This window comes from Haliotis rubra, unplaced genomic scaffold, assembly GCF_003918875.1.
Source record: "Haliotis rubra isolate DU_JTF1 unplaced genomic scaffold, ASM391887v1 Scf989, whole genome shotgun sequence".
Taxonomy (NCBI): Eukaryota; Metazoa; Mollusca; class Gastropoda; order Lepetellida; family Haliotidae; genus Haliotis; species Haliotis rubra.
Genome location: NW_025767733.1, coordinates 230,761 through 252,568, shown reverse-complemented (window position 1 = coordinate 252,568; position 21,808 = coordinate 230,761).

Here is a 21,808-nt window from a genome sequence, read left to right as displayed (position 1 = left end):
TTCTAAATCTAGTGTCCATCATCTTAAACATGGAGATCAATTACTTACAAATAAATCAGATATTGCGAATAAACTGGGTGAAACTCTTGCCACACACTCTTCCTCTTCTAATTATGTGCCTAAATTCCAACAATATCAAAACAAGAAGAAAAGAAAACTATTAATTTCAATTCGATAATGGGGAAGATTATAATGAAACATTTTCTATTCATGAACTCCATACTGCTCTTGAGCAAGCTCACGATATCACAGCTACAGGTGCTGATAACATACATTATCAGCTCCTGAAACACTTACCAGAGTCATCTTTAGGAGACGCTCTTACACATTTTTGATGATATTTGGACGTCAGGAAATTTCCTTCCTCATGGCGTGACGCTATAGTAGTACCAATACCTAAGCCTGGACGTGATCATACGGATCCGTCTAATTATCGACCGATTTCACTAACAAGCTGTGTTTGCAAAACCATGGAACGCATGATAAATAATCGACTTGTTTGGTACTTGGAAACCAATAACCTTATAACAGATATACAATGTGGTTTCCGTAAAACAGAAGTACTGTCGACCACCTAGTGCGTTTGGAATCATTTGTTAAAAATGCACTAATTAATAAACAACACGCTGTGTCTATCTTTTTTGATCTTGAAAAAGCATATGACACGACGTGGAAATATGGCATATTAAGAGATTTACATGGCTTCGGATTGCGAGGCCGTTTTGCCTCAATTTATAGCTAACTTTTAAACGACAGACAATTTCAAGTCCGCGTGGGTTCTACCCTGTCTGATCATTACAATCAGGATCAGGGTGTTCCACAAGGCAGTATTTTGTCTGTTACCTTATTTAGTATCAAGATCAACAGTTTATCCAAGGTTTTAAAATGATTCAATCGATGGATCTCTTTTTGTGGATGATTTTAACATTTCTTGTCGCGGTACAAATATGCATACTATTGAACGGCAACTGCAGTTGTGTTTAAACAAGATAAGTAAATGGTGTCTTGAAAACGGCTTTAAATTTTCTAAATCCAAAACTAATTGTATTCATTTCTGCCGCAAATACAAACCGCATAAAGACCCTGAACTATCTTTAAAATGGCACACCCATCAAAGTTGTGAAGGAAGCCAAGTTCTTGGGTTTAATTTTTTGACTCCCATTTAACCTTTCTTCCGCATATTAAATCCCTTTAAAACTAAATGCCTGAAGGCACTTGACTTGTTGAAAGTTGTTTCAAACTCAAAGTGGGGAGGGATCAAACTACACTCCTCCACCTATATCGCTCATTGGTCCGCTCGAAACTTGATTATGGCTCCATCGTGTATGGTGGAGCCTGCAAAGCAACCTTAAACCTACTTGATTCTGTCCACCACCAAGGTCTGAGACTTTGTCTTGGGTCCTTTCGAACTTCTCCTGTTGACAGTCTCTACGTTGAGGCTGATGAGCCATCTCTTACACAACGCCGTATAAAATTAACTTTACAGTATATTACTAAACTTTTTATTCCAATGAGTCAAACCCTGCATATAACTGTGTCTTTAGTCCACTATATGAAGATCTGTATAACAAGAAGCCTTCTCTTGTTCCGCCTCTTGGTATAAGGGTGCAACCTTTCCTTTCTGCTGCTGGCATTGAGCTAGAACATATAGCTCCTTCCCTTCTTTCTTCTTCTCCTCCTGGCAATTGGTGAGGCCAGACGTTGACTTAACATTAACTACATTTAAAAAAATCAGAAACAAATGAATTACAGTATAAACAAGAATTTAGTCAATTAAGAAATAAATATAATACATACAAATCCTTATTTACAGATGGTGGCGCAGTGGCATGTGCCACTGTTATTGATCCCGAACAATATCTTCTAGAATACCGGATAACAGCTCTATATTTACAGCAGAAGCAAACGCCATCTTAACAGCTCTTAAATATATTCAAAGACATCCCAAACATAAACAATATATAATATTTTCTGACTCTCTTTCTTGTCTTCAAGCTATTAAAAATCTCTCTTGCAAACATCCACTTTTAATTGAAATAATCGAATTATATAATGATCTTGTTACTGGTCAATGCGACATCGTCTTTTGTTGGTTACCCAGCCACGTTGGCAGTTCTGGGAACACGATGGCTGATATTGCTGCTAAGGCAGCCTCAACAAATCTGTGACACCACTTCTTATTCCATACTCTGATTATAAAGCCAGCATTAGAACATACATCCGCGATCTAATGCAAAAGAAGTGGGACACCCAAGTAGGTATTAATAAATTACATGCAATAAAACCCTACATTGGTTACACCTACTTGGGTTGTCAGTCCAGATTTGAAGAGGTCATTATGCGGCGATGTCGCATTGGCCATACTAGATATACCCATGAATATTTGCTTAAAGGCGAAGATCCTCCGTTTTGCATCCTTTGTGATGAAGGGATCACAGTCAAGCATGTCTTGCTTGACTGCATTGAATATTCCATCACAAGGGATATATATTTCAAATCCAAAACTCTGAAGGATCTTTTAATAATGTCAGTTCTCATTTAATTATTGCATTTTTAAAAATTTAGATTTGTTGAGTGATTTGTAAATAGATATATATTTTATTATTGGTAGTTAAGATTAGCAACTGAGATTGTTAGTGGCTGTATCCTCAAAGGGGTTGAAGTATTGTAAAATTATTGTCCTCCTGAGAGGGTATGTAAGTCCCGAAACATTTAGTCAATCTAAGTGTACCTGCTTTTTAATCGTAGAATAAGTGTGTTTTTAATTTATGGCTCGATGTCTCTTCTGTCGCCAATGGCTGAAGGGATGGTGTAAATCCAACTAGGGTCCATGCAGGTAGCAAAAGAAATGTAAGTCCCCATGGTTCCTAGTATGGTGATCTACCTTCAGTTGTTGGCGATCTTTTGCCCGTTCTTATATTGTATTGTCTCTTTGTAAATAAACTAGTTTTACATATTCATGCTAGTTTTAGACTCCATCTGTGATACTCTAGTTATTTTACAGTCCTTCGCTGACTGATACTTTAGCAACTTTAATTTATTATTTATATAAAACATTTCTCGTCACGATATGGCTGAAATATTGCCGATGTGACGTTAAATACTAACTCACTCACTCACTTAAATTGGAAATGCTACAATTAGTTTCCTTTATGAAAATGTCTGTCAGTTTGTCAACTTTAATGAAAAACATGACAATGGAGAAGATAGAAATTGGGTAATGAAGTTTTTATTAGTTAATGATATGTCGACAAAACAATGATACATCAATGATTATTAACAATAATTAAAAGAAGGAAATATAATAACAAATAAAAGTATTGTCCTTGCCTCATTTATTTGTAAAATATATTATAATTATAAACAACTGTAATATAGTTCAACATAATAATTATATGAATTAAAAAAATAAGTCATTCAAATGCAGGGAAATATATTGGGGAACAGAACTTTATTACTCTCAGGCTGATATCATCGGCATATGAGTTACAAATGACAATAAATATTGTAGCAGAATAGTAGTTAGCCGGAAGGTTTTACAATTAACATGATATATTTACAGAATCTACTGAGATGTTTTTCATAACAGATATCATTTTATTACCCACGTGGTACTTCGTAAAGGGGTTTCATAACAAAGTGTTCTGACACATATGTGTCATAACACCTTCGATTGATTTGATTGGCTAATACGTGAACTTTGACATTACCGGTACTACTTTCATCACTCATTCCATTCATGATTTTCATTCAGAAGTTTTCACACATTCTGAAAGCATGTAAAACGAGAACACTTCTATGAAATTAAATAAAATTTATTTTTAGTGTAGTTACAAGCACAGGTGTTTAGTCCTTTAATAACTAAAATTTCTGTTCATAAAACGAAAATAAAACAATCTAAATAAGTAAACAAATACGTCTGCTAGGACTATCGGGAGTAAAAAAAACATGGCGTCGCCCGTAAAAGTTAATGACTTGGTCAAAATTGACGGACAACTGGTTGGAAGAGTTGTGAATATTATCAGGCCATTGAATACATTCAACGTGTATGTTGTCAGGACAGCACAGGGGAGAAAAGCAAGTACCTAGATACAGACTGAAAGTGTTGCCCGAGACTGTTTCGTTGGTCCCTCCCCAAATTTGCCGATTGGCGATTATTGTGATCTGTCACAAGAACTGATTAATGAACTCTTTAGAGAAGATGAGAATGATGTAGATCTTGGCCTAGATGCTAATTTCGACACAAATGATGAAGTATGGAATAAAGAAATTGATGACTTTCTGACCAAAATGAAAATGAAAACACGGCAAAGAAATAAAATATGACTTGAAAACGGTCTCATTTTATTTCCAAAATGTTCTGCAGGAACACAGATCTCTTGAAAAAATCCCCACTCGAACTGAATCAATTACTTTGCAAATTTTTCATGGATGCCAAAAAGCAAACGGGGACGAGTATGAGCCATCGTCACTCCGCGGATTTCGATCAAGTTTGGACCGCCATTTGAAGAGATTGAAATATCAAAATCAATTCTACTTGACCCCGAATTTGCTCGATCTAGGAGGTGTTTACGTGTAAATTAAAGCACGTGAAGGCGGAAGGGAAGGGAACTTACCTAAAGCCGCCGAGGCCGTGTCACAATCCGAAATAAACAAACTTTGGGAAAGTGGGTCAACTCGGAGAGGGTCTCCCGATGCTATTCTTAACACATTGTGGTGGAATAATACCATGTTTTTGGCTTAAGATCTGTCCGTCCACACAGAAATATGCTCTGGGGAGATGTCTAACTTCGAGTTGACAGTGAGGGTCAGGAGTATCTTGAGTACTGCGAGCGACAAACCAAGACCCGCACCGGTGCTAATCCGAACGACACAAGACGGATTCCCCCGAGAGTATGGGCTGTACCGAGTGACCCTGCCAGATGTCCGGTAGCACTGTACAAGAAGTATCGTAGCCTCCGTCCTCAGAATTTCTCTTCAAATGATCATCCATTCTACTTAGCTTCACACACAAAGGGTGTCCCTCGTGATGGCGAATCTTGGTTTAAGCGACAGCCAGTGGGGAAAAATAAACTTGGAAACATCATGAAATCCATGGCACAACACGCACACTTGTCAAGTGACAAACGCTTGACTAATCACAGTGCGAGAAAAACCATGTTGCAAACTCTCAGTGAACATAACTTTGCACCTACACACATAATGCAGCTTTCAGGCCATAAAAATGTTGCTTCTGTGAATTCATATGCCAAAGTTTCTAATACACAACATCAAAAGATGAGCGGCACCTTGGTATCTCGATCACTGCCACTGTCAGCCGCGTCCACTTGTCCTCTCGCACAAAACGTGTGTTCTACTGCCACTGCCATGCCTCCCGTGGTTTCTCATCTAGAGGTTGATAACACTTCTCACAGTCAGAACACAATCGGCTTGAAATCCTCTTCATTCGAGGTTGTAGGCAGTGTGTTTTCAGGCCCAATTTACGGTGGAGTATTCAACATAAACATCGAATCTCGACAAGTGGGAATTCCAGGCCGAGACGAGCCAATGTCCTCCGCCAAGCGTCGCCGTATTATCTACAGTGACTCGTCCTCCGATGAAGAATAGCGTGTAAGCAATGACAACGACACTAACCACAACTATTTGAGACATACAGTTCCCTGTTATTTACATTTGGCTTCTTCAGTTGTGTGTGTCGTCGCTCCTAATGCGTAACTTTTATCTGCTTGTTTGTGAACAATTTTCAACACGACTATCCCGACAGTGATGGCCGACTGACGTTCAGGCGATATTTAGGTCACGTAGTTAAATTGAAAAAGGTTTACAGTTTACAAGTGTTTTGATGAATTACATTATTGTATTTGAAAGCAAAACCTCTAATGAAAAGAATTAAATTTTGATTACGACTTGATTCCGTCATAATTTATTTATTATCTAGACTAGTTAAAGGAACTACATTGCCTCTACGCAGCATACGTTTCCTGGAGTGAAACGGTCGACATTCCAATCACCAATATGATATATTAATCCGCGCAGTGCGGTTCTATATAGGAAAGCAAGATATTGCTTTATTTTAACACTATTTTCATTTTTAGAACGTGGTAATAAATAGGATACAAAACTCGTTCCTTTCATATCAAGTTTATGTCCCTCGTGAAATAATTTTTGCTTGTCACTCGCTAAAGCTCGTGACAAACCAAAATTATTTCACTCGAGGACATAAACTTGATATGAAAGGGGAAGCTCGTTTGATATCCTATAATTACATATTAATAGTGATTTAAATAAAATTAAAATTTTAACATATTTGGTCTGATTATAAAGATAGGTGGTATATACATTGATCTTTCTTTTCTAAAATATTTCCATTTAAGAATGTAATGAAACTCATCACCCACATAAACAGAATTTACATTTTCTTTCATTTATTGCTATGGTATTTCATATTCCTTCTTCAACTCGTAAATGGTGGGATGAAGTACGAAAATGGAGAAAGGAGATAACTTTGTTAAACAGTAGGGACAGTCAAGAGCATGGATTTTTCCACCTCTGAGCTTCTGAGTATGAAGGTTACATACAATAGAATAAAAGATCGAAGATAACTTAGACGAATTGTTTGTAAACAATTTAGACCAAAATGTTAACATACCAGTTTTAACATCAACAGAAAGTGGGACTGTCTAATTCACCATAAAGCATGTACATTGGGGTTCATTTCTTTTCAGATAATAATTTTCTCATAAAACATATACATGTATGTACATTTTCAATTTGTTTTAATTAACATATCGCCACATTTCACGACCGTACAGCAACATTGGTTTCACCATCGAATCACAGAGAAATAGTTGACATTGTATTGATGAGTTTAACTTTCGACTTATGCGTAAAACAAAATACATGGCTTTAGTAGCTTACTGACAGAGATTTGATTAAGATAATTTGAAAGAACGGTTTCTATAAATAACAACTCCAAGATATTTATACAAAATAACAGTTTTCCTTAGGTTCAACTAACTTGTTAAAATATCCAATTGGGAGATTCCAATTTATATATGGTTGTTGCCCTAATTAATGCCTAGTCCAGTGTCTGACAATTGGGATGTCTAACTAATCATATAAAATCAAATTACTTTTCCTGGGTTCAATACAGGATTTACTTTTTGCTATTCAGTCAATGATAATCAGAGTTCACCATTATTCTTCAGTTTGATATTCAAATATCAATTGTTGAATTTTGAATTTTAATTCTCGCCTTTGCGGACATCACTGATGTTGGAAACCTCGCTGGCAATGTACTTCCCGAAAAGCAACTCAGTACATGACTCTCTGTACTCTCCTTTGTTCTATGCTTCTGATTGTATTAAGTAATTTTTCCTGCAATGAAGATGACACATTTTTCTTTCTTTTTGGTGCATGAGTGGGGCTGATTGGTGGGGAAACCCGTTCTACATGTTCTGTGGCAACAGCTTCAGTATCAGCAACAGTTGTTGTCGGTGCTGCAGCATCTTCACTTGTAACATCAGCTTCCTGTAAAGAAATATTTTCTTGTATCTTTCAGATTCCACAGACAGAAACAGAGTGGAAGATCATCATTAATGAGTTTGAGGACAAGTGGCAGTTTCCTCACTGTATCGGGGCTATGGACGGAAGCACATATCTATCAGGGCTCCTAAAAGATCTGGATCCACTTTCTTCAATTACAAGAACTATTTTAGCATATTTTGCTTGCTCTAGTAGATGCAAATTACAAATTTACTAATGTAGATGTTGGCTCAAATGGGAGAGTTAGTGATGCAGGAATATTTGCAAATTCTACATTACACCATGCTCTTGAATCAAACACTTTATATGTTCCTGGTCCATCCCCCTTAGAGGGAAGATATGAGTCAGTTCCCTATGTCATTGTTGGGGATGATGCATTTCCACTTAAATCATATATCATGAAGCCTTTCCCTTTCAGGGATATGAGTGATGACAAAAATATTCAATTACATGTACAGGTTATCACGAGCACGAAGGGTCTCTGAAAATGCTTTTGGCATTCTGACCAGTAGATTTGGTGTTTTTCAGAGAAGTCTGGGTGTAGACAATAACACAGGCAAACTGATTGTTCTTGCATGTGTGGCGCCCCATAACTTCCTTCGCACAAGATGTGATGTGAAGTATGTTAGTACACCTGCAGAAGGTGTTAGCTCAGATTTGGGATCAAACAGGGATACACCTTTTTGTTCAGCAGGGTGGGAATAGAAGCACCCAGTCTGCAAGGGATATCAGGGATGAATTGCAGACTACTTCATCACTAATGGGCAAGTTGATTGGCAATGGGATCATGTGCTCTTGTGAATAAACTTGTCCATTAATGATGAAGTCATTTTACTGTGCAAGGCAAAACCATGCCCAATTTAATAGTCAGTATTTGGTGTTTTCAATAGGGCTTGAGTTCAGGGATGTTTACCTACTTGCATCAAGTGCAACCTGAGGTAAAAACCAAGTTGAACCACCAAACTTCCAGTTCGACTGTTTTAAATGCAATATTATACATATATAATAAAAAGACATGTGCAATTTATTTTTTAGATGCTTAATTCCGATCTTTCTATGTAGTTGAATGTACTTCTCAAAAATTAACTTGCACTTGGTGCAATTTAGCATAATAGCTAGGTTGCACTTGCATTATTAGGTTGCACCAGTGCAAGTAACAAAGCACTAAATCAAGCCCTGTTTCTACCTTGCTATTTTTCCCAAAATATTTAATTGATTATATTAGTATTATGTAAATTACCATTTATTTTTTAACAAATTTAATACCTTACCACGATAAAGATAGTCAAAAATGGGTTATTTACCATGTTACTGATACTGGGTTTTTGGGTGACCTGACTTCGCAGGAATGGGTCCAGCATGGAGAACCACTCCCAGGAGGAGTATTTGTAAACGTCATCTCTCCCTGCTCCACTTTTCCTTGATTGGACCTCTTTCCTTAGCTCCTTGGAGAAGTAAGTTCTCAAAGCAGATATCTTGATTGAACTTGATCAGCTTAAACATAAAGACAATTTATGTGCAAGATTTACTATTACATGTTTCATTATTATAATAGTCATAAATTTGATGTGTGTTAATAAACATTAACTTTCAATCCAAGTCTGAAAAAAAATTTGGTATTGGTGGTAAATTATGTAACATTCTTGTATCAATGTATGGTAGGTTATCTGCTTGTGTCAGAACATGTCATGGTCTTTCCAGTTATTTTCATTGTAGTATAGGTACTAGACATGGCTGCATCCTCAGCCCTCAATTGGTTATTATCTTTATTAATCAGCTTATGGAAAGTACGGAGCAATTTGGTGGCCGTGGTATATTCATTACACCTGATGTTTAATCTATATGCTCTAATGTTTGCAGATGATGTTCCCTCACACTGCTTTCAAGCTACAGAAGAAGATTCATGGTCTTGAGAATTTTTGTCATCTTGCTGGCATGAAGGCCTATATTGATTAAACTTATTGTTTTCAGGAATAGTGGGTCCCTTAGATATACAGATGTCCCTTGTGATTCAAGATTTTGTCTTTTTGCAAAAACATGAATCTTAATTTCATTGAAGATGAAATACATTTTTACTTTATTTAAAAGCCTACCTAGAAATAAGGAATAAATTTCTGGATAAATATTTGAAACACCCTCTATCACAACACAGTTTTGTCAACATTATGTATTCAACAAACATAAATGTCATATATAATTTATGCCTATTTTTTTATATAATGTTGGGAAATATAAAAACCTGATGTTTTTTTCTGTAAAGCGCATGTAATTTCATGCAAAATATATATCTATAAATGTATTTTGGGCCTGTGGCCTATAACTGAATAAAATGTCTGTCTGTCAATACTGTGATAATATTTAAACATGTCATTCAATATACATGTGTTCAAATACCCTTAATTTTATGTACATGATATGTTTCCTCTAAACAAACTCAATGCAAAACAATAAAGGACAAGGTATGATAAAGGCCCTTATTGGCCCACAAAATTTCATGATATTCAAAGGCACCCATGAAGGGCCACCTCCTCGTGGTGGGTGCTGGGTCACGCTAAGCGCCCTTCAACCCCCGTTGTGGACCCGGGGGATATTAGGTCCACCAACCCGTTTGCCGTGGGTTGCGCCCCTGTGTCGGTGGAGGACGGATTCTGGTGGTTGAGGGCAAGGGCTCCAGGAACAGCGTTCCTTTTGCCCAATACACCACTTCGACCCTTACTTCACCTAGACGGGTGGTTGAACTGGCCCGGTTCAATCAATCGGCTGGTCACGCCAAGCACTGTGCATGGTTACTATTTTGCACATTTTTAGTATTGGGTATTTGGTCGTTTACACTTTCAGTGTATAAATTATGAATGTATCTAATTGCCTAGAGTCCCATGCCAGAAGGCGGTGGCTCATGGGCCAATCTGGTTATATAGACCTCTGAATTCCGTGTTCTTTAGAACAGCGTCATGGGCCGAACCAGCCTGGCACTTATTCTTTAAGATATCATGGCTTTCAAGTCTGTATTTTCTGGAGTATGGCATCCCTGTAACCCTGGTATTGTTGTCTGGTATCCACTCCAATACCGTCCTTGTTGACACTCGATGGCGGGTGGGGGGCAGGGTTGCTGAATTATATTATCACACCATGGCTAACCCCACTCAATCCACTGGTTCTTCTAAAACGAGCAAACGCCGCCACATGTCCCTCTTCATCCGACGAAGAGATATCTTCTTTCATTAAAGATTCCTGGCCAAGGTTTTTGGTCATTGACAGTTCTGATGGAAATGCTTTAAAGATCAATCCTTTGCCGTCTCCAAGGGTATTCAAGGTATCTGCGGAGAGGTTAAAACGTCACTCGTCTACGAAATGGTTCTCTTTAATTGAATGTTTGCGTAGGCAACAGTCTGTCAATCTTCTGGGTTTAAAGCAGTTTGTAAACAACCAGGTAGTTGTTTCTGTTCATAAAACTCTCAACACATGTAGAGGTATTATCAGAGACAGGGCCCGCTGTCTGTCCGATATGACGGAAGATGAAATTGTAGCAGAACTGAAAGACCAGGGTGTTACTTCTGTTAAACGTTTTAACAGGAAACAAGAGTCCACTTTTGTCAAAACAAATACATATCTTTTCACTTTTGGTTTGACAAGTCTTCCAAAATTCATAAAAGCTGGTTACTGTAATATCGGAGGGAGGTATATGTACCAAATCCACTCCGGTGTTACAAATGCCAAAATTTGGACATGGTGCGAGATCTTGCACAGGTAAGTCAGTGTGCTCACGCTGTAGTGGGCTTCATGAAGGCACCGAATGTACTAATGACATGAAGTGTGCCAACTGCAGTGGTGAGCATCTGTCATCATCGAAATCTTGTCCAAAATTTGAGTATGAGTGCAAAATTCTAAAATTGAAGTGCAATAATAATATTTCATACTTTGAAGCAAAGAAAATTGGTTCAGGCTCAGTCAAGACCAGCAACAGGTCTTACCTATTCTGCCACAGTATCTTCTACTGTTCTCTCTACTGTCAAAAAAGCTGCATCCGTTTCAACATCTTGTCAGACTGACATATCTTGGGTGAATGACGCTCAGATAACCTTGGATGACACGACTCAATCATCACAGAAGTTGTCAGCGCTCATCAGCCTCCCAGACTGAGGAGAACCAACCAGGACAAATATCAGATATTGATTTAACTCCAGATACTCAGGGCGTTGTTAAACTCTCAAATAAAGAAAAGAAAAAGTTGAGAAGAAAGACCAGAGCCCTTCATCCTTTAGAAGAGCCTTCTCCATAACACCTTCTGTGGCGGTTCAAAATCTTTTCGAACCGCTTGACATGGAGATCACTCCTTCACAAACAGGTTGTGGGAGTCGCGCTGCCGCGCGCTCACGATCTCCAGTTGAAGCTCCCCTAAACATTTTAATGAACTTAATACAATGGAATTGCAGAGGCCTTAGGAACAATTTTAACGATCTGCAATTATTATCTCAAGATTTTACACCTTCGGCTTTTAGTCTACAAGAGACTTATCTGAAAAGTTCAGATAAATTTGAATTACGTCGGTACAATTCATATCATTCGTTTTCACCCCAAGGTGAAAAGAGCCACTGGTGGCGCTTCTATTTTAGTTAGACAGGGTGTTATTCATAGCCCTGTCCCTCTTAAAAGCAATCTTCAGGCTGCTGCTGTCCGTCTAACTTTACAGGTAACCTTTACTCTTTGTTCTTTGTACATTTCTCCTTTCTTCTGCTCTTCAGCAGTCTGATCTTCAGGATCTATTTGACCAGCTTCCCAAACCCTGTATCATAATGGGTGATCATAATGGCCATAACCCTTTGTGGGGAAGTGCCAATATTAACAGTAAAGGGAGAATCCTTGAAGACTTCATGTTTAATAATAATTTATGTCTTTTCAATGATGGATCAGCCACATATTTACATCCTGGTTCTGGAACTTATTCTGCACTTGATCTGTCCCTCACGGACCCAAATATTTATAATGAATTTGACTGGTCGGTACACGATGACCTGTGTGGACCTTTTGTTAATCGTGATCATTTCCCCACAATCCTTTCTGCTATAAACCCAACCGATGATCCACCAACAACAAGGTGGAATTTTAATAAGGCCAACTGGCCATAATTTCAGATACTGTGTGCTGCCACATTACAGTCTGACCTTTTGTTAATGTTACAGATCCGATTCAGATGTTCTCTGATGATAAATTGTTGTACCAATACTGAAAAACTGATTTTGACCAAGCATTTGACCTTTTACCACATATTAAGTCTTTGAAGACCAAACGCCTGAAGGCATTAGATCTATTAAAAGTCGTGTCCAATCCAAAAGTGGGAGAGGATCAAACCACTTCTCCCTTCCATTTTGTACAGATCAACTCATCCGGTCAAACTTTGATTATGGCTCCATTTGTATGGTGGAGCCTTCGTAAAAGCAATTCTGAAACTACCGGATTCTGTCCATCACCAAGGTCTCCGACTTTGTCTTTGATCTTTCCGAACTTCTCCTATTGATAGTATTTATGTTGAAGCTGACGAGCCTTCTACACAACGCCCCTATCAAATTGTCTCTTTGCAGTATATTTACTAAACTACCATTCTAATCAGTCGAACCCCTGCATATAACTGTGTTCTCATCCATCTCTATGAGGATCTGTAGTAACAAAAAGCTCCTCTCTTTGTTCCGCCTCTTTGGGCATGTAATTAAACCATTCATTGTTGCTGCCGGCATTGAGCTGGAAAAATATAGCTCCTCCCCGTTTGCTTTCTTATCCTCCTTGGCAATTGGTGAGGCCAGATGCTGGACTTTAACATTAACCACATTTCTAAAAACTGAAACTAATACCGATTTACAGTGGTAAACAAGCAATTTAGTCAATTAAGAAATAAATATAATACATATAAATCCTTATTTACGGATGGATCCAAGGATGGTGGGCGACATTAAATCCAAAAACAATATCTTCTCGGCTACCAAATAACAGGTATTTTCACAGCAGAAGCTAACGCAATATTAACAGCGCCTTAAATATATAACACAACACCGTAAATATAAACAATACATCATCTTCTTTCTGACTCTCTCACCTCTGCAGTTACAAAACCTTTCCTTGCAATCATCCCACTTTTATTGTGGAAATTCTTGAATTGTTTAGTCAGAGCTTGTTACAATGCAACATCGTTCACCCAGCCACGTTGGCATTTCTGGGAACACATACAATGGTCAACAGTGCTGTGACACCACTATTCCATACTCTGATTACAAAGTTATCATTAGAACTCGTATTGGCTGGGACACTCCAAGATTTAATAAATTACATGCATAAGTACCATCGGTTATTACTTGGGTTGTCAAAGGTGAGGATCATCATACGACGATGTCGTATTGGCCACATAAGATATCCCTTTATTAAAGGTGATGAATCCCTTTGTGAATCACAGTCAAGCATGCCTTGCTTGACTGTGTTGAGTATTCCATCACAAGGGATATCTATTTCAAATCACGAACTATGAAGGATCTTTTTTAATAATATCAGTTCTCATTTAGTTATTGTGTTTTAAAAGGATTAGATTCTTTGAATGAATTGTGGTAAATAGATAAATATTTTATAATTGGTCGTTTAATTGAGCAGCTGAGATTGTTAGTGGCTGTATCCTCACAGGGGTTGAAGCACTGTAAAATTATTGTCCTCCTGTGGGGTAATGTAAGTCCCAAAACATTCAAACTTAATTTAAATATACCATTAGATTTAATCGTAGAATATGTGTTATTTTAACTTTACGGCTAATTTGTCAAAACTTGCTGACGGCTTGAAGGGATGGTGTAAATCCAGCTGGGGTCCATGCAGGAAGCAATGTACTGTAAGTCCCTATGGTCCCTAGTATGGTGATCTACCTTCAGTTGTTAGCGATCTATAGCCCATTTTTATATTGTGTTGTCCCCCATAGTTAAAATGTTTTAGCTTCAATTACTAGTTTTACATATATATTGTGATAATCTAGTTATTTTACTGTCCTTCGTTGGCAGAATTTTTATAATTTCACTTAAATTGTTGATATATTTATAACTTGCTTAAGTCACGATATGGCTGAAATATTGCCGATGTGACTAAAAATCTTAACTCACTCACTCACCACTCTTGTCTGTCATTCGTCCATATTTTGGACAAACCTGTTATGCGCCATGAGTTTGCTGCTGTTGCTGCTTCATATGACTGTACTTTGGTATGAAACTAGATGATTCAATACAGATTGTCAAATTATTATTTTAACACATGAAATGACAACACTCTGTATTTTCATTAATGGCCCATAAAACTATATATCTTCATATTATTCCAAAATCATGGTGCAAGACTAGATAACGTTATTTATATCATTTCTGCTAAGGTTCTTTCTAACTGTTTACGACAATTGCCTTTCGTTTACAGATCGACGGTACAGGTATGTGTACTCGGAGTTAAAAGGTAATTCTATTGCTAATATATAGAACGATTGTTCAGTATTTCAGTCTTAAATAAAATATTCTTTATTATCCCGGTGAAATGAATGCGGTCAGCCAGGTGTTTAACTAGGTCAACAAATGGCGTATTTGTGCTATAGCCCCCTGTGTCATCGGTTCCCAAATGCATAGATAAATGCTCATGCTGTTAATCACTGGATTGTCTGCTCCAGACTTGATTATTTTACATACTGCCGCCATATAGTTGGAATATTGCTGAGTGCGTGTAAAACCTAAACTCACTTCTACCATTTTCATCTTATCTCACACCTACTGCACAATGATGATTGTTATAGCCATGTAGTCCTTTTATAGCATCATTATTTTACAAAATACTTCTGAATCTGATTAAAATAATTAATTAGAATAAATACTTTAACCACTAGGGCCCTAAATTGATGATGAGCATAACCACCAGCATTACCTAGACATGTTACTTTTTTTGCTTTTAATGATGAAGATAACAGCAACAACAAAACAATATATAATATAATTTATGTATATATATATTATATTTTCTTAGATGATGAAGATTTCATTGACTCTGGAACACCGACAGTTCTTTTCCGATCTAGCCATGTTTCAAATAGGATCGACCCCAGCCACACCATCTACGTCGTCGTATATCCCCATCGCAAGTTCACCGGACCCAAGATCCTCCTGATACTGGGTATTGTATAATAAAAGAAAAACATTATCGTAATTGGTGAGGCATATTGCTGTTTAAAATTAATTTATATAAACAGCAAATCTGAAATGAAATATCTAAACACTTCCATTTAAATATTCTTGAAATAAACAGAACAAAGACATTTTTCGCCCGAAGAGATGTGTATGGTTCTGATTAGTACCAAATTTTGTAGCATAGATAGGTCATTTTACACATCATGATTTTTACTTACCCAGAGCATATAAAAGAATCATTGCAATATTGAATCAAGACAAATACAGTGATCTTTAGTTTTGACTTTTACGATGAACACTGATAATGAACTCCAGTTGTATGGGTTTGCACAAGTCATGGATTGGAAAATCGGGCAATAACTCTATTGTGATGCAGTTGTACTTGCTATTGATCTCTAATCACTGATTTCATGTTCAACATATATTACTTTTTTAAGTAAACTAGTCAGTTCTATATTTTTACAGCCGAGGAGAAAGGCGAGTATTTTATGGCAGGACGTATCATTGCTTACATCCTTGTCAATGGCAGACCGCCCCTCTCGCTTCTTTTCTCCATACACTTATTCCATGTTAATTGGAACACCAACAGTGTCGACCGATGACATTGATGACCCGGATTTAAAGAAAAAGTGCAACGGGTAAAGAATACGATTAATTTTTGTCGTTGTAAATCGTCATTTCAAGACAAACTCTGGTGTACTTTTAATTTGCATAATGTTGAAATGGTAAATTTTAGGCAAAATATAAATCTAACAAAATTTGGGGCTCACAGGAAAACTTTAAGTGTAAGGTGGGATATGTGGAGTGTTCAACACAAACTGTAAGGTATGGACTGTTTGATGACACAGTTTTCACAAGTCAAAATTTACATAATGACCCTCAGTAATGGGTGTATAACCTCAGCTGTTTATCACCTCCTGACATCTTCGCCTTATAGAGAGCACTAGATTACGCATAGATCTCATTGGTAACTTGTTTAAAGCATTCAGTACAGCATTTCTAAGCTGTACCAAGGTCAGAGTTGGGCAGTAAGTTGGTCAGAGGTTGATCACACCGGTTTACTTGTCTACAAGTCTCATCCCATGCATGCTCTATCGGGTTGAGATCAGGACTCTAACTTTGCCAGTGATGGAACTCAATTATGTGCACTTGTTTGGCTTCCTGAACAACTATAGCACGATGTGGGCGAGCATTGACATCTTGGTAAATGAATGTTGTGTCAGGATTGGCGTGAAGGAAAGGAATAACTGTCTTTTTGATAATCTCACTGTGATACTTTAACCCTATCATTGTTCCTTGGACAACCTTGATGTCCACCTTCTCGTCATAAGTGAATACAGCCCATACCATGATCGAGTCGCCGCCCTCAGCGACATGTGGAAGGACACACTCCATGATCAGGTTCAGCTCATCCTTGGTTGCCCGTCTGACACGTAAACAACCGTCGTAAACACCTTGATGTGCAAGTTGTTGCGTGACTCATCCGTCCAAATTAGTCGTCGCTAAGTTCGAATGTTCCAGTTTTGACTTTGTCTAGCCGTGTTGTCTGTCTTGCATATGCCTAGGTGTCAGACGTGGGCGTTTGAGTGGTCTTCGGGCCCTTAATCCACCTGCCACAAGACTTTTAATCACTAACTCACGTAGCACGTTGACGCATGTTGCTTGTGTCCATTCTTGGCATAACTGGTAAGCTGAACGAAAAGGATTACCGTTCGCCATTCTAACCAAATGACGATCGTCACATGAACTGGTCTTCCTAGGTTCGACCATGACGAGGACTGACTCACTCACTCCTTCACATCACCCCATGTTTGAATAACAATCTGCTGACCACCGACTTACTTAATGTGCTTTGAAATTTGTCTTGGGTGAAAGTCGGCAGTACCTTCGCGGATTTCACTATCCATCTGGTATCATTCTGTTGGGTGTGTTTGAGTGAAGTGTCTATGTATCTTTTAATGTGCAAACACATTGGGTACAAATGTAATTACCTACGAAGAATCAACATGTACATACTTGTTGCTTAACTAATGTCTTTTTACCATCTGTATATAATGTGAAAGCTCTTATTTTAGATAGCGGATGCCACAGATGAAGCAGGATGTTTGGAGGCGTTGGTATGTGTGCAGGACATAATGGATTTCATAGGTGCTCTGTCCTTGGCAAGATATGTAAAACAGAAGGAACTTGTGCAGGCGTTGACAACGCATATCGTTGTAAAGAGAAAACGGGACGTGATTGAACAGTAAGCAACGAGTAGTGTCTTGTCTTATTATTTATTTGCCAGTGTTCTATCAGTTAAATACACAGAAGTAGACACCGTGGATATAACTTGTTATAATGACTAGTCAAGCCACGTAACAATGTCACCACGGCATCAGTACCAACTTTATGACGTCACACTGTAACTCGAGCTGCAGTTTCGGAATGAACAGAAACACTACTAAATTGATTCCGTTTCCTAAAGAACATGAATTATGTCATACACACCATATTTGTCTTTTGTAGATAAATACCATATCTATCTCATAAAGTAAGTTTGCTAATTTTCATGTTTGGTCCTTGTACTGATGATGTTACATCCTAGCTTGCACAAATAAGCCTTTTGCGTTTTGCTACCAAAAGAAAATTTGTTTTTTTATGTTGGACGACAGAGGGGTTTGTCATCTCCTGATCACTCTTATTTTATATTGTTTGAATGTGTGTAGGTTCAAGGATGGACTTCGCACCCCTGATGTACTTAACCAGATGGAAACGTACCCAAGAACAATGAAAGGTTTCTTCACTGCAACAGACAGACCTGAAGTTGATGCAGTGCAAGTGGACAGTCTGTTTACTGTCATCTTCACTGCAACAGACAGACCTGAAGTTGATGTAGTGCAAGTGGACAGTCTGTTTACTGTCATCTTCACTGCAACAGACAGACCTGGAGTTGATGCAGTGCAAGTGGACAGTCTGTTTACTGTCATCTTCACTGAAACAGACAGACCTGAAGTTGATGCAGTGCAAGTGGACAGTCTGTTTACTGTCATCTTCACTGCAACAGACAGACCTGAAGTTGATGTAGTGCAAGTGGACAGTCTGTTTACTGTCATCTTCACTGCAACAGACAGACCTGGAGTTGATGCAGTGCAAGTGGACAGTCTGTTTACTGTCATCTTCACTGAACCTGGCAGCAATCATTTCCAACAGGAATTGAAAACACACACAGCAAAAATAACTCGGTTTCCGCAATGCGGAAACCTGGTAGAAAGTGGACTGAAACTTAAGTTTCCACCTAGAATCCAGTGAGTTTCCGTTCTTTTACACTGAGTTTCCGCAATAACGGAAACTTACAATTACCCACTTTCTAAGGGTTTCCGCAAGGTTTCCGTTACCCACACTCCAACAGGTATGGCAGCAATACACACACAAACACACATACCTACATACTCCTAATTGTTTTGGTTTTTTTGATAATGCACTAAATTCATACCAAATGGGAAGAATCATTAAAACTTTTTCTTCAATAATATTAATAGAACTGGGAATTAAATTAATTAACATTGGCATATAGTTTCTCAACAAACACGATTTAACTGGAGATGCGAGGTTTAGTCAAAAAGTTCTAGGCCCAACATAGACGACGAACTCTTTGGTCACATTTTATTATTTTATTTTTCCGCATAATCACTACTCGTTTACAGCAGCTTTCAGTTCTTCATTATCTACACAGCAAGTTCAACGGATAGGTTCTTTCAGTTTTTGAAAAAGGTGGCAGTCACTTGGAGCCAGGTCATGTGATTATGAAGGGTAAGGAAGCTGATGTACAGCATCCCTTGTAAGTAGGGAGGTGTTATACGAGGCATTATCATGTTAAGTCAGAACTCCAGCCCTTAATATACCACGGCTCTTCTCTATGATAGAAGCCCTCAATCTGTTGAGTAACACAGAATAGTAGGTACCAGCGTCTGGCTCTCCAGGTAGTGAACATGGATGATACCCTCTTAGCATCCCAGAACACAGAGGCCATAACCTTCTTCACTGACCTTGAAGATTTGAACTTGGAGAGGATGAGAAGTGGGGTGGAGAGTGAGTGAGTGAGTTAATATTTATCGTCACGTCGGCAATATTTCGGCCATATCGTGACGAGAACGGTATATAATTATATTATAAATCAATAAAGTAGGACATTAAAAGACCTGTTGACGAAGAACAGTAAAACTACTAGTGTATCACATATATCAATTTAAAACTAGCAATTAAATCTAAAATATTGGAACTATAAATGACAATACAATATAAAAACAGGCTATAGATTGCCAACAACTGAAGGTAGATCACCACACTAGGGACCATGGGGACCTACAGTACATTTGCTTCCTGCATGGGCCCTAGCTGGATTTACATCATCCCCTCAGCTGTTAGCAATTTAGATATATCTAGCCATACATTAAAATTACACATATTCTACGATTAAAAAAACGGAAAGTTGAAATTTACTATGAATGTTTCGGGACTTACGTACCCTCTCAGGAGGACAATAGTTTTACAGTGCTTTAACCCCCCTCGAGGGTACAGCCACTAACAATCTGTGTTACTAATTCAAACTTCCAATCATAAAATATTTAGCTATTTACAAATCTGTTAACAAATTTAATTCTTTTAAAAATGCAATAATTAAATGAGGACTTATATTAATAAAAAGAACCTTCATAGTTCGGGATTTGAAATAGATATCCCTTGTGATGGAGTACTCAACACAGTCAAGCAAGACATGCTTGACCGTGATTCTTTCATCACAAGGGATACAAAACGGAGGATCCTCACCTTTTAATAGGTACTCATGAGAATATATTGTGTGGCCAATACGACATCGTCGTATGATGACCTCCTCAAATCTGGACTGACAACCCAAGTAGGTGTAACCAATGTAGGGTTTTATTGCATGTAATTTATTAATACCTACTTGAGTGTCCCACTTCTGCATCAGATCACGGATGTAAGTTCTAATGATAGCCTTGTAATCAGAGTATGGAATAAGAAGTGGTGTCACAGATTTGTTGAGTGCTGCCTTAGCAGCAAGATCGGCCAAAGTATTCCCAGAAATACCAACATGGCTGGGTAACCAACAGAGGACGATGTCGTATTGGCCAGTGGCAAGATCATTATATAATTCTATAATTTCTAATAGAGGTGGATGTTTACAAAAAAAGATTTTTAATAGCCTGAAGGCAAGAGAGAGTCGGAAAATATTATATATTGTTTATATTTAGGATGTTTATGAATATATTTAAGAGCTGTAAGTATTCGGCTTGCTTCTGCAGTGAAAATTGAACTGTCATTGGGTAATCTGGAAGATATTGTTTTGGACCCAATGACAGTGGCACAAGCCACTGCGCCACCATCCTTGGACCCATCTGTAAATAAGGATTTATATGTATTATATTTACTTTTTAATTGATTATATTTTTGTTTATATTGTAATTCATTTGTTTCCGATTTTATAAATGTTGTAAGTGTTAAGTCAACTTCTGGTCTAACTAACTGCCAAGGAGGAGAAGAAAGAAGACGGGAAGGAGCTATATTTTCCAGCTCAATGCCGGCAGCAGCATTAAATGGCTTAATTCTGAGCCCAAGAGGCGGAACAAGAGAAGTTGTTTTGTTATACAAATCCTCATAAAAGATTAAAGACACAGTTAAATGCAGTATTAGACTCGTTAGAATATAATTTTGTAATATACTGTAAAGATAATTTTATACGGCGTTGGTTAAGAGAAGGTTCATCTGCCTCGACGTAAAGACTGTCAACAGGAGAAGTTCTGAAGGACCTAAGACAAAGTCTCAGACCTTGATGGTGGACTGAATCAAAGAGATTTAGGTTGCTTTTACAGGCTCCACCATACACGATGGAGCCATAATCAAGCTTCGAGCGGACAAGTGATCTGTAAAGGTGTAGGAGCGTAGTTTGATCAGACAGGGTTGAACATACTCGGACTTGAAATTGCCTGTCTTTTAAAAACTGTGATATAAAAAGAGGCAAACGGCCTCTCAAACCAAAATCATGTAAATCCTTCAAAATGCCATGCTTCCAGGTT